Genomic DNA, 12,536 nt, shown 5'->3' on the forward strand with positions numbered 1-12,536 from the left:
CCATCTTTTCTTTTAATTACTGCTTCATTCTCCAAATAGTTATTGATATAGGCTCATAACTACTACTTACCACAAGATCAGAGGTAAAACACCTGGAATTTTGACAAAATCAGCAATTAAGAAACACCTGCAACAATCCTTTTAGGGTATATACCTACGAGTAAAAACAAAAGCGAGTGTTAGCAAACACCACGTGATTTGAAGCCTCACTGTCACTGGGTCATCATGACAGCCTTGCCGGGAGCACATACCACGCTTCGAAGAGCCACTCAGCATAGTGTTAGCTTTGGAGATGGATCGATACATGGAAGCTGGGCATTTGAAACGTTTTTGGTTGTCATAACTAATGAAAGGGATATTTTTAAGCCACAAAATTTCTGCGGAAACACTGCACATTTTGTAGACAGTTGGTGTCACCCCCTCTGACAGCATCTCCTGGTGCAGTCTGTACCCCCATACCACATGCCACCACTGTGGGGACACTATGTAGAAGGTGGGTTAAGACTTGGCACCCGGTGCAGTTACTGCTATTCAAAAGGGGAGACCTAAGGGAGCCCTTGAAGAAGCCAGAGGGAAGCTGTGATAGGACCAGCAGCATCAGCTGGATGGAGAGGCAGGGCATTCTAGTGGAGGGGACAGGTCCAGCCAAGGCTGGGAGATGGGAGGGAACCCGTGGAGCAGGGCAGAGCCAGGCTGTGTAAAGCCCGTGGCCGTGTTAAGGATTTGAGAACTGGAACCTTTAGAGGAATGGGAGTCTGATGCCATCAAAGCTGCTTTAAAACTTTCCATTTTTTAAAAATCGAGGTGCCATTTTAACATGTTGTTCTGCGTACAATTCAGTGACATTCATTGATTTCACGACCTTGCACAGCCACCATCCATATCCTGTTCCAAATGTTTCCATCACCCAGAACAAGCAGTTCCTGTGAAAGGGGGCAGTTCCTGGCCCCTTCCTCCTAAACTACCACGGATAGTCTTTGTTTTCTGTACACTTGTCTGTGCTAGGCATTTCCTATCGGTGGAATCGTACAATATGTGTCCTTTTGTGATAGACTTGTTGCACTCAGCATACTAGTTTGAAGGTTCATCCATGTTTGTAGCATCGATTGGGACTTAATTCCTTCCTGTGGCGGAGTAAACCCCATGGTATATCCGTGCACGGAACATATTTTGCTTGCCCACCCATCTGTTGATGGACATGGAGGTTGTTTCCACGTTTTGCTTATTGTACCGAGAGCTGCAACATATATGAGGGCGGTCTTGCTTTCAGCTCTCTTGGGTATGGATATGCCTAGGAGTGGAATTGCTGGATCATGTGGTAATTCTCCACTGAACTTTTTGAGGAACCTCTAAATTGCTTTCCACAGCGGCTGCTCTATCTCAGATTCCCGTCAGCAGTGGACGAGGTTCCCAGTTTCTCCACCTCCTTGGCTGATACGCCTCGAAGTAGGTTTGCCTTTACTGATGTGGCTCGAGCCAGGCTTCCAGACCCTTCGTTTGCTGATGTGACGCAACTCAAAATGAAACGAAACACCTGCAGGCATTCATGAAGAATCAATCAAGAATCAATCGGCAGGCAGGATGTACAGAGCATGAATCTAGAAAACTTGGAAGTCATCCAAAAGAGAGTATATAAAGATCAATATCATGGACATGGGGACTGAAACGGCCCAGTGCTGACCACTTTTTGCACCATCCTCTTTTTAAAAAATGAAATACTTTTATTGAGTGCTGACCATTTTTCATAGGACACTTATATGGTCTACTATGTGAGCATGACAAGTGGAAAAGGCATGGTATCAGCTTCATTTAAAGAACCATCCAAGCGCTATCCTGAAGTGCAGTGCATTGGTGACCCACAGGCCTATAAGGAAGAGGCAAAATATGCCTTATATTTGATGTATGTACCAACCACCAAGGCCAAAGCTGACGAAATTGAAGTTTTTTTTTTTGTTTTGTGTTAACCAATTTTTATGATCTTGTTGTTTTATTAGGTGCCTGTGTTAGTCTGGGTAGACTAGAGAAACAAGTTCATAGACACTTATATATGTATAATAAAGAGCTTTATATACAAGAGCAATTGAATATTGAGAAAACATCCCAGCCCAGTCCAGATCAAGTCCATATGTCCGATACCAATCTATAAAGTCTTCTTCAGACTCATGCAACACATGCAATGATGCCGAATGCAGGAGGCTCACAGGCCAGTGGGTGGGAAGTCTTGTGGATCCAGGGGCAGTAGAGGCATCTTAGCACTGGCAGGGGTCTCCACGTGGCTCCCTCAGCTTCAGGGCTCTCGTAGCTCCATGTGTCTTCTCAGCTGGAATGTCTCCCAGGAAGTCTGTGTGTGTCCCGCCTCCAGCGAGCTTTTATCTCCTCAGCGCCTCCACATGAGGTCATCAAGCTGCGACCTGATCGACAGGTTAAACTCCACACCTTGACTCTTAAGTTTCAAATTGACAGTAGATTACACAACTACCACAGTGCCATTGAAATGACTCCGACCCATAGCGAACCGTGTACAACAGAACGAAACACTGCCCTGTCCTGAGCCATCCTCACAATTGTTCCGATGCTTAGGGGCCTGTTGTTACAGCCACAGTGACAAGCCACTTGTCGGGGATCTCCCTCTTTTTTGCTGCCCCTCTGCTTTACCAACCATGCTGTCCTTTTTCCAGGGACTGGTCTTTCCTGGCAACATGTCCAAACTATGTAAGATGAAGTCTCGCCATCCTTGCCTCTCAGGAGCACTCTGGCCACACTTTCTCCAAAACAGATTGGTTCGTCTTTAGCAGTCCATGGTGTTTTCAATGTTCTCCTCCAGGACCACAATTCAGATGCACCGATTCTTCTTTGGTCTTCTTTATGCAATGTCCAACTTTCACAAGCCTATAAGGCAACTGAAAATACCACGACTACCATCTTAACCTGATTAAACATTCAGGTTAAGGGGAACATTGGCAACAGAGAAGGAAGCACTGCTGGAGAATATGGCCTTGGTGCTTATTCATTGCAGATACCTTAAAACAACAACAACAACAACAACATAAATGGCAACCACTAATTGAGATGTTTCAACAAATAGATGCAACACTGGAGGTGATCATCTATGCCAAGAAATATGGAAGACAGCCAGGCCAATCAACTGGAAGAAATCCATACTTCTGCCTCCTCCAACGAAAGACAATCCAATGGGATGTGGAATCGATCAAACACTATCCATATCACATGTAAGTAAAATTGTACTGAGAACAATTAAAACAGGCTTGCAGCAGTACATCGCTTCCAGAAATTCAAGTTGGATTCAGAAAGAGGATGTGGAACAATGATTATCAATGCTGACATGGGATGGATCTTGGCTGAAAGCAGAGAGTACCAGAAAGATGTTGACTTGTGTTCTAGTTACTATGAAAGGGCATCCAATTGTGTGGCTCACAACACACTATGAATAACATTGTGAAGACGGTGAATTCCAGAACACTTCAACGTGTTCATGTAGAAACTGTACAAAGACCAAGAGGCAGTTGTTCGAACAAAACCGGGGGATATGACATAATTTAAATCTGGAAGGTTGTGTCCCCGGGTTGTATCCTTTCACCATGCTTGTTCAATCTGTATGCTGAGCAAATCATCTTAGAAGTCAGTCATATGAAGTAGGAGGAGGCAACAGCATTGGAGGAAGGCTTATTAAAAACTTTCCATATGCAGATGACATGGCCTTACTTGCTGAAAGCAAAGAGGACTTGAAGCCCTGACTGATGAAGGTCAGACTACCCACAGCCTTCAGACTGGATTATACCTCAACATGAACAGCACAACGATCTTCAAAACCGGACCAACGAGCAGCATCATTATAAATGGAGAAAAGATCTGAGTTGTCAAGGACTTAATTTTACTTGGGTTCACAATCAATACCCATGGGAGCAGCAGTTAAAAAGCCGAATGGTTTATTTGGGCATATTGGGGGTATCTGCTGCACAAGATCTCTTTGAAGTGTTAAAGAGCAAAGATGTCGCTTTGAGAACCAATGTGTCTCTAACCCAAACTATGTTATTTTCAGCCACATCATACACATGTCAAGGTCTCTCCGTGAATAACAAAGACCGGAGAAGAACTAGGTGCCAATGGCCTCTGGCTCACGATGAGTCCAGGTACAACAGATTGGGCCTTTGTGAGCTACAGGGCTTTCATTGGCTTATTTCTGAAAGTAGATCACCAGGTCTTTCTTCCTGGTGATTTTGAATTTTGGGTTTCCACTGTCTCCATAACCTTCTGCAAGTCAAGTGTTCAGAATTTAAGCTTCAATATTAATTTAAGCTCCCTCCTTCAGATTTGGGTTTTATTATTTATAATCCTTGGATCACATAAGCTGGTATGATTCCAGGTGGGCTTAGTTGATGCCTCACTTAAGTGGATACTTGTTTTCAGACAGACTTTTAAGACCCCAGACGCTATTCTTTCTGATAGCCAAGCACCTCTTTTTTTTTTCCACCACATTTTTCTATAGCATCCATATCTTCAATGAAGAGATATTTGTTTTTACTTTTTATCCATCAATACCCTAATGCTTTTAAATAAAAAATCATACAAAACAAAACAGAAAGGAAACAGATTTAAAGCAAGCAATATTACCTGTAGCAAAAAGCATGTCAATGGTAGACAAAAACAAAACAATGTTATGAAAGAACAGTTGTGAGATTGGCACAGGACTGGGCAGTGTTTCGTTCTGTTGCACACCGGGTCACTATGAGTTGGAACTGACTGGACAGCACGCAACAACAATAGCTTAGTCCCTAACTAGTTCGGTCTCATGGGTCATCGGCCAAGTGAAAGCCAATAAATGCTGCAAACAACTTCACCTTGTTCCTGTTGGATTTACAGCCTTCAGGTGAAAGCTGGCTGTGTTTGGAATGCATACACAGCTTTTCACAGTAGGCCTGGAGTCAACTTACAAGTTAAACCAACCCAAACAAGCAAAGTGAAGCTTGAGTCCATCTGTTGACTCAGGAGAGTGGACATGGTCCTGCCTCTCAGAGTCACAGATTGCTATCAGCACCTTGGACCTGAACTTGGAATAAATGTTCCTGGAAGCAAATGCAAAAACATGTGCATCCTGCTCTTCCCACTTCCTTATAAAAGGTGTATCCACTCAGTTTCAGAGACAATTGTCATGAAAATCCCAGCTGACTTGCTTCGTTTTAGAAATCAATAAGGTGATTTGAAATTTTACATTGAAATGCAAACAAACAAACAACCCCAAAACAACAAAACTAAAACAGCCAAAATACCTTGAAAAAGAACAAAATTGGAGGACATATACTATCTGCTATTAAGATTTACTATAATGCCATCAGGACAGCAAGCTATTGATGGAATGAGAACTATATTGACCAAGGGAACAGAACAGAGAATCCAGATACAGACCCACAAAAGCAAGAAGGATAGCTTTCAACAAAAGATGCTGGGACAGTGGATTCCATCTAAGAAGGATTACATCTCAATCTTACTACACATTTTATACAAAACTGAACTTGATGAAGAGACCTGAATGTAAGAGCTAAACCTTCCAGGAGAAAACAGGAGAAAATCTTTGCAACTCTGGGGTAGGCAAAGACGTTTAGAAAGCACACTAAAAGCATGGAAAGAGGGCAGCGGGGGCGGGGGGCGGCACACATTGACTGTACTTCATCCAAATGGAAATATTCAAGTATTCTGTTCTTCAAAAGAACTGACGTGCAGAGCATGTAAAGAACCCTTACGGAGACGTCGGACAGGGCAGGATATGACAAAATAAAACAATTTATAAATTATCAAGGGCTCATGAGGGAGGGGGCAGCGGGGAGGGAGGGGAAAAAATGAGGGGGTTTAAGTGGAGAGCAAATGTTTTGAGAATGACGAGGGCAATGAATGTACAAATGTGCTTTACACAATTGATGTATGTATGGATTGTGATAAGAGTCGTATGAGCTCCTAATAAAAACGATTTAAAAAAAAGAAATCAAATGAGGGGGAGGCAGGGGGGATGAGGAGCTGATAACAAAGGCTTAAATAGAAACTAAATGTTTATAAAATAGTGATGGCAACATATGTACAAATATGCTTGATACAATTGATGTTATATAAGAGCCCCCAATAAAATGATTGTTAAAAAAAGAACCCTTACAACCCAATACGAAGAAGACAAACAACCTAATGGAAAATGAGCAAAAGGTTTGAAAAGACATTTTATAAAAGATACATGAATGGCCCAAACACACATGGAAAAATGCTCTCTATCATTAGTTACAAGGGAAATGCAAGTGAAAACACAACTGAGATGCCACTACACAGCCAGTAGAAAGACTGACCATTGGAAAGACAGATAATACTTAGCATTGGTGAGGCTCAGGGGCAACCAGAACTCTCACCCAGGAAGCCTTGTTAAAAAGCAAAATGGCACAGACCCTTTGGAAAACAGTGGCATTTTCTTAGAAATTGATGAACACTTATCCCATGGCCCAATAGTTCCACCCTTGTTTGTCTATGAAAAACTAAAAGCATATTTATTTTAGCAAAGCAAGTGAGTTGGTGCAACATTATATATGAAGTAAATAGCCATAGGGGTGATCTTTCAAACATGAAGGTCTTGTACAAATATTAATGTTTGGGAAACATTAAGATAACCAAATTTTGGGGTGGGGAGGGAATCAAATCAATCTTACAAATACTTGCATGAAGACTTATTTTTTTAAATCATTTTATTAGGGGCTCATACAACTCTTAGGAAGACATTTTTTATTTCCTGCAAACATGTATGATACAGTAAAGCTGGAATCAGCAAGCTTTCCCTTTAAAGAGACAGACAGGAACTATCTTAGGCTTGATTGGCTGCATACAGCATCTTGCCTGCAGCATCTTCCTTTCTCTGACAAAACCATCCTTAGGTCAAGAGCCATGCTAAACCAGTCTTTGGGTTAGATCTTACACTGTAGTTTGCAGGCATTGCAGTAAATGAAAGGGCTTACTGACAATAGCTGAGAATGCCCTGAAACCAGGAGAGACGACCTAGATGGGGTTCATTGACTAATGATCTTATTTATTAATAACGTTCCTGGTTCCTCCTAGAGCCAGAAATCCACACCCACGGCCGTCAAACCGATTCTGACTCCGAGCCACCCGGAAGAACAGAAGTGAACTGTCTCCTAGGTGGAAGCAGACTCCCAGCTCTTTCTCCTGCAGGATGGGGGTTGGGTCTGAACCCCCGACTTTTCAGTAGGCAGTCTAGCAGGTAACCACTGTTCTTCCAGGGCTCCTTGCAATGTGCTACTCCATCTCCTCTTTTGGTAGCAACATGAACTCAGGGATTCTCCGCATTTACTGTGTCTCATTTCACTGAAAAATTCTTTCGTTTTGTTGTTGAAGATGCTCAAATTGCTCCCTCATTACCGTTAAGAACCCTTTCAAGAAACCCATTGTATCCATCCAGGTGGCCCTCGGTATTTTCCTTAATATCTGGTATACTGAGATATCCCAAGCTCATTAGGTAGATTTCCTGAACCAAAGCTGGTATCAGCCATTTTCCTAAGAAATCCTGGTTTCTCTTGATTGGAAATGGTATTTAGAGATGAAAAGCTGAGCGCTGGATATACAATATTTGAATAGCCAAATATTTGAATTTATAAATAGAAGCCATGTCCAGAATACGCCCTGGAGACATTCTAACTGCTGTCCTAAAACTGTCACTTATCTCTAGCCTAACCTAGTAAGCTCACGTATGGCCCCAGCTAAGAGATACTGGTGTGTCGTGTGGGCAACCCCGGCTGAGACAGGCGCAGGAAGGGGTTTTCAATAACCAGAGTCTAGGTAATTTTCAGGTTAACCTTCAATTAGCTATTAAGAAAACATAGCTTCCCAGGACTCATAGCCCTACGAACCTTGTATAATTGAGGTTTTGCTACGAAAATAAGTGCAGGGGATTTTAATGAAAGATGTGAACCTATAGTTTAGAGGGATCACAGAGTCAGCTGTCCGCATCAGTCAGGGCAGGTGATGAAAACAGTGAGGACTGTGGGTTGCGTGTCAGACGGCAGGGGGTGAGGGCAACTGGGGGTGGGGGGAGGGACTGAAGGGCTCCAGCCCCGTCACAGAGCACAACCACAGAACACCAGCAGACCACTGCCATGCGGGAAACATGGCAGCAGACCGCTGCCATGCGGGAAACAGTGGCTAGAGCCTTCTGGTTTCTCCAAAGAGGAGGAACATCCAGATTTTCAAAATGTGACATCTCATGATTTTGAAATGGCAAGGCATTTAAGTGGGGTCTAAAAAGTGTTGTTGAAAAAATCATATCAATGCGAATGAGGGGCATGCGGAGTGGAGACCCAAAGCCCATCTGTAGACAATTGGACATCCCCCTACAGAAGAGTCACCAGGAAGAGATGAGCCAGTCAGGGTGCAGTAAAGCACTGATGAAACACACAATTTTCCTCTAGTTCTTAAATGCCTCCCCCCATTATCATGACTCCAATTCTACCTTACAGATCTGCTAGACCAGAGCATGTACACCGATACAGATAAGAGCTGGAAACACAGAGTCCAGGACAGATAAACCCCTCAGGACCAATTATGGGAGTAGCAATACCAGGAGGGGAAGGAGAAGGTAGGAGGAGAATGGGGAACTAATCATGATAATCTATGTATAACCCCCTCCCAGGGGGAATGGACAACAGAAAAGTGGGTGAAGGGAGACATCGGTCAGTGTAAGATATGAAAAAATAATAATTTATAAATTATCAAGGGTTCATGAGGGAGGGAGGGTGGAGGAGGAAGGGGATAAAAATGAGGAGCTGATACCAAGGACTTTCGTAGAAAGAAAATGTTTTGAGAATGATGATGGCAATGTATGTACAAATGTGCTTGACACAATGGATGGATATCTGGATTGTGATAAGAGCTGTATGAGCCCCCAATAAAATGATTTGTTAAAAAACACACGTTTTGTTGGGTTTTAGCTCTCACACAGCAAAACGCAGCAATTTTAAGCGTTCACTTTCATGAGATTTTACAAACGACACTCAAGGAAGACGCCCAGTCACTCAGACTAATAGCACATCAATCTACCGGTCACCCCAGCCCCACGCAGTCACCAGCTCTTCTCAGTCACTGCCGTTTGCCTTTCCTGGGGATTCAGGGAAAAAGGACCATACAGGGTGTGCTCTGGTGACTAGCTTCTTTCAGTCAACCTCATGCTTTTTAAATGCATCCATCCGTGTGGAAGCCAGAAGCCAGAAGTCGGGTCTGACTCACAGCCACTCAGTAAGTAAACTGTGCCCCACGGTTTCATGGCTGGTTTTTCTGAAGTAAATCGCTAGGCTTTTCCTCTAAGGACCTTGTAGCTGGACTCGAACTGCCAATGTTTTGGTTAGCAGCCAAGTGCGTTGACCCTTCATGCCACCATCCATGTGGTAGCGTGCCTCAGTAGGTCATTCCCTTTTGGTTGCCAAATAGTGTTCCACTGTGTGGATGTGCCACACCTTGTTTACTTATTCCCCTGCTGGGAGACATTTGGATGGTTTTCAGTTATTAGTGAAGAAGGCTTCCGTGAACAGGTAGGAGCACCGTCTTTGTGTGAATGTATGTTTTTAGAAAGGGGGCTGGCTGAGAGGGCGGTGTTGGTGCCTGGGGCATCAGGTGCAGTAGGGGAGCAGCTGCCTGACCAGGCACCTGAACTAGGAGTTTCTCATGTGCTGTCAGCCCGAAGAGTGGGGCAAAAATGCCTTTTTGTTTGTTTGTTTAGAGAATGGCAGTTTAAAAGGAAAAGATGTACTCATTTTGACCCTTGACCCTTGATCAACATAAATTCCATGAGGCAGCTACCAAGCCTGTTCTCCAAGAGTTTGATAAAACTGACATTATGTTCAACAATGGAGGACCTTCCCGATGTTCTTTGTTCATGGACACAGCCCGATGTCTACAGAGAGCTCACGGTGCTGAACTACCTAGGGACGGGGTCCTTGACAAAATGTGTTCTGCCTCACAGGATCCAGAGGAAACCAGGCCTGACGGTCACCATCAACAACATCAAGGGTCTCATGGGCTGCGACACTGGGTACTGCAACAGCAAGCATGCTCTTCGAGATATTTTCAATCCTCTGAGCTGAACTGGTTGCATACCCCAGCATAAGAATCTCTACCATTTACCCAGACCTGTGCAAACAAACGTGAAGAATGCCTTAACTGAAGAAGCCAGGAAGCCTTTCAGTCCTGATGGAGACCAGTGCTTCGGGACGGCCAATGATTTGAAAGACATCTGGATCTAGGATCACCCCTATTTGTTTACGACCTCTGTGGGCCAATATATGCCAACCTCGACAGGGAGGCTAATGAACCGTTAGGAAAGAGAAGGATCGAGAATCTGAAGAGCAGTGTGCAAGCAGACGCCTCATTTTAAAACCCTGGAAGAAACAACACAACTGAAGGAGCATTTTGATTTTTCAAGCCACTGGAGAGAGCTGGAAAATACAGAAGCAGCAATTTTCTTATGCACTGAAGACTAATTCGTGGTTTTATGTTTTAATCGATGTAACTTTTCTTTCACATCTAATGGGCGATGAGAGATTGCCATGAATCTTACTATAAAAATACTAACACATATTCTTGGATAAAGATAAAATACTGCAGATGCTGAAAATTAAGGTTGGCAGAATGCTAACAAAGCACTACAGTCACCTATTTACCCTAAGCGTAGGGGCTCTTTCTCACAAGGCAGAGTGCTGGCCCACGCAGGCACACAGAAGTCTCTGAAATGGTCTTGGTCCCAGAGGCTTACACTGCGCTGGAAGAGTTGGTAGGTTCACAAGTGAACTAGCACTTTGAAATGGTAAAGAGGATTCATAGAAGCCCTCAATTATTAAACGCTTATTATATGCAGATAAATAAATAAAAAGGGGTCCTTGGGTTAAAGAAGTTTGCCCTCGACTATGAAAGATCGATAGCTCCAACCCACCCTGCAGTGCTGCAGAAGAAAGGCCAGGTGATCCTCTCTCAGAAAGCATCTAGCCAAGACATGTCTGTGTGGCAGTTCTACTCTGTGGCACCATGAGTCAGATGAGACTCGCGCAACGGGTTTGGTTTGGTGTTGACACGTCTAAAATCATCCTGGCTTCCTTTTAGGAAATTTTGTGCAAATCGTTTTCTATCCAGCTGAAGCACTCGCTGGCTCAAGGATTTAAGACCACTTTCAAGGCGCTTCATGCACTGTCATGCCGCTCTTTAAGTGTGCCAGGGCTGGAGTCCCTATGCCCAAGTCACAGAGATGGTACCTCGAGTGTACAGGCGTACCCACAGTCACCGTGAGTCAGAGGCAGATCTGGAAATAGAAACCAGGTCAGCTGGCTCCCAGCCTTGTTTCGCCAACGCACTTACACAGGGCACCTGACCTGGTGCACCTGCTCTGGTGGGTGTTGGCTAGTCCAAGGTGTAGCAATGGGGACAGCTGTGTTCTCCAGGTGCACGTGGCCCCTGGATGCCTCAAGGGTGACGTTCACCACACTTTGGGGTTCACATGACTAAAGCAGACAACACAAAGGGTGGCTTCCTCCAGGTCCTCCCAGCAGGGGACCAGCTACCGTCTCACTTGAACCAACGGAAGACTGAGAATGACTGCAAGGTATACCGTGAAGGGAGGGCAAAACAGAACAGTCAGTAAAGCCGCCGTCCATTTGTGCGAAAGAACAGAAACAGACGAAGAAGGAGCTCAGATATTCACTTGGGTTTCAGAGATTATCTGAGGGGAGGGGACATCTGTGTGTGCGTGCGTATGTGTGTGTGTGCTAGTTACTCCCTTTGCACTGTTCGAATGTGCAATGTTTAATCTATTTCTTTATTCATCCCCAAAGTATTTATGAAGCACCTATGGTTTGCTATAGCTCTAGTGGCAGTGTGGGGTAACCATTGGATTGCTAACTGTAAGGTTGGCAGCTCAAATCCACTAGCCAGTCCCAAATCACCAAGATTTTCAAAGCTTCAGAAATTCTATTTTGCAGTGGTTCTCAACCTTCCTAATGCCACCACCCTTTCATACAGTTCCTTATGTTGTGGTGACCCCCAAACCATAAAATTACTTTTGTTGCTACTTCATAACTAATTTTGCATGACCGCAATGAAGTGTTCTGGAATTCCCATTCTTCTCAAGCAGTTTGTTATGATCCACACAGTCAAATGCCTTTGTGCTATGGTTGGAATGGCGACTCTGTAGTCTTTCTATCTTCTTTAGAAATGTCTTCAAAAAAGAAAGAAAGAAATGTCTTCAATGGTGTTAATAAACCCAGGGACAAGGGAACAACAAGTGATCCAAATTGGTGGTGAGGAGGGTGTAGGAAGCCTGGTAGGGCGTGACCAAGGGTAATGTAACAGAGGAATTACTGAAACCCTAATGAAGCCTGAACATTATAGTGGGACAAGAGGAAAGTCAAAGGAAATAAGAGAAAGAGCTAGGAGATAAAGGACATTTATAGAGGTCTGAATAAAGGCATGTACATATGTAAATATATTTATAT

The 12,536-nt window shown here is 43.8% G+C and overlaps 1 protein-coding gene and 1 pseudogene across 2 annotated transcripts in view; one reads left to right on the forward strand and one right to left on the reverse strand.

Annotated features, from left to right (window-relative positions):
• SCNN1B (sodium channel epithelial 1 subunit beta) overlaps positions 1-12,536 on the reverse strand; it is a 71,424-nt gene that overhangs the window by 26,380 nt on the left and 32,508 nt on the right. For both annotated transcript variants that reach the window (XM_045285410.1, XM_004705725.2), the window contains exon 2: positions 71-154. The gene's annotated coding sequence lies outside the window, so the exon portion shown is untranslated. The remainder of the gene's footprint in view (positions 1-70; positions 155-12,536) is intronic.
• Positions 9,615-10,455, forward strand: LOC101655042 (annotated as a pseudogene).

Source organism: Echinops telfairi, unplaced genomic scaffold (assembly GCF_000313985.2).
Source record: "Echinops telfairi isolate 266 unplaced genomic scaffold, ASM31398v2 ScPeMD7_5;HRSCAF=22, whole genome shotgun sequence".
Lineage (NCBI taxonomy): Eukaryota > Metazoa > Chordata > Mammalia > Afrosoricida > Tenrecidae > Echinops > Echinops telfairi.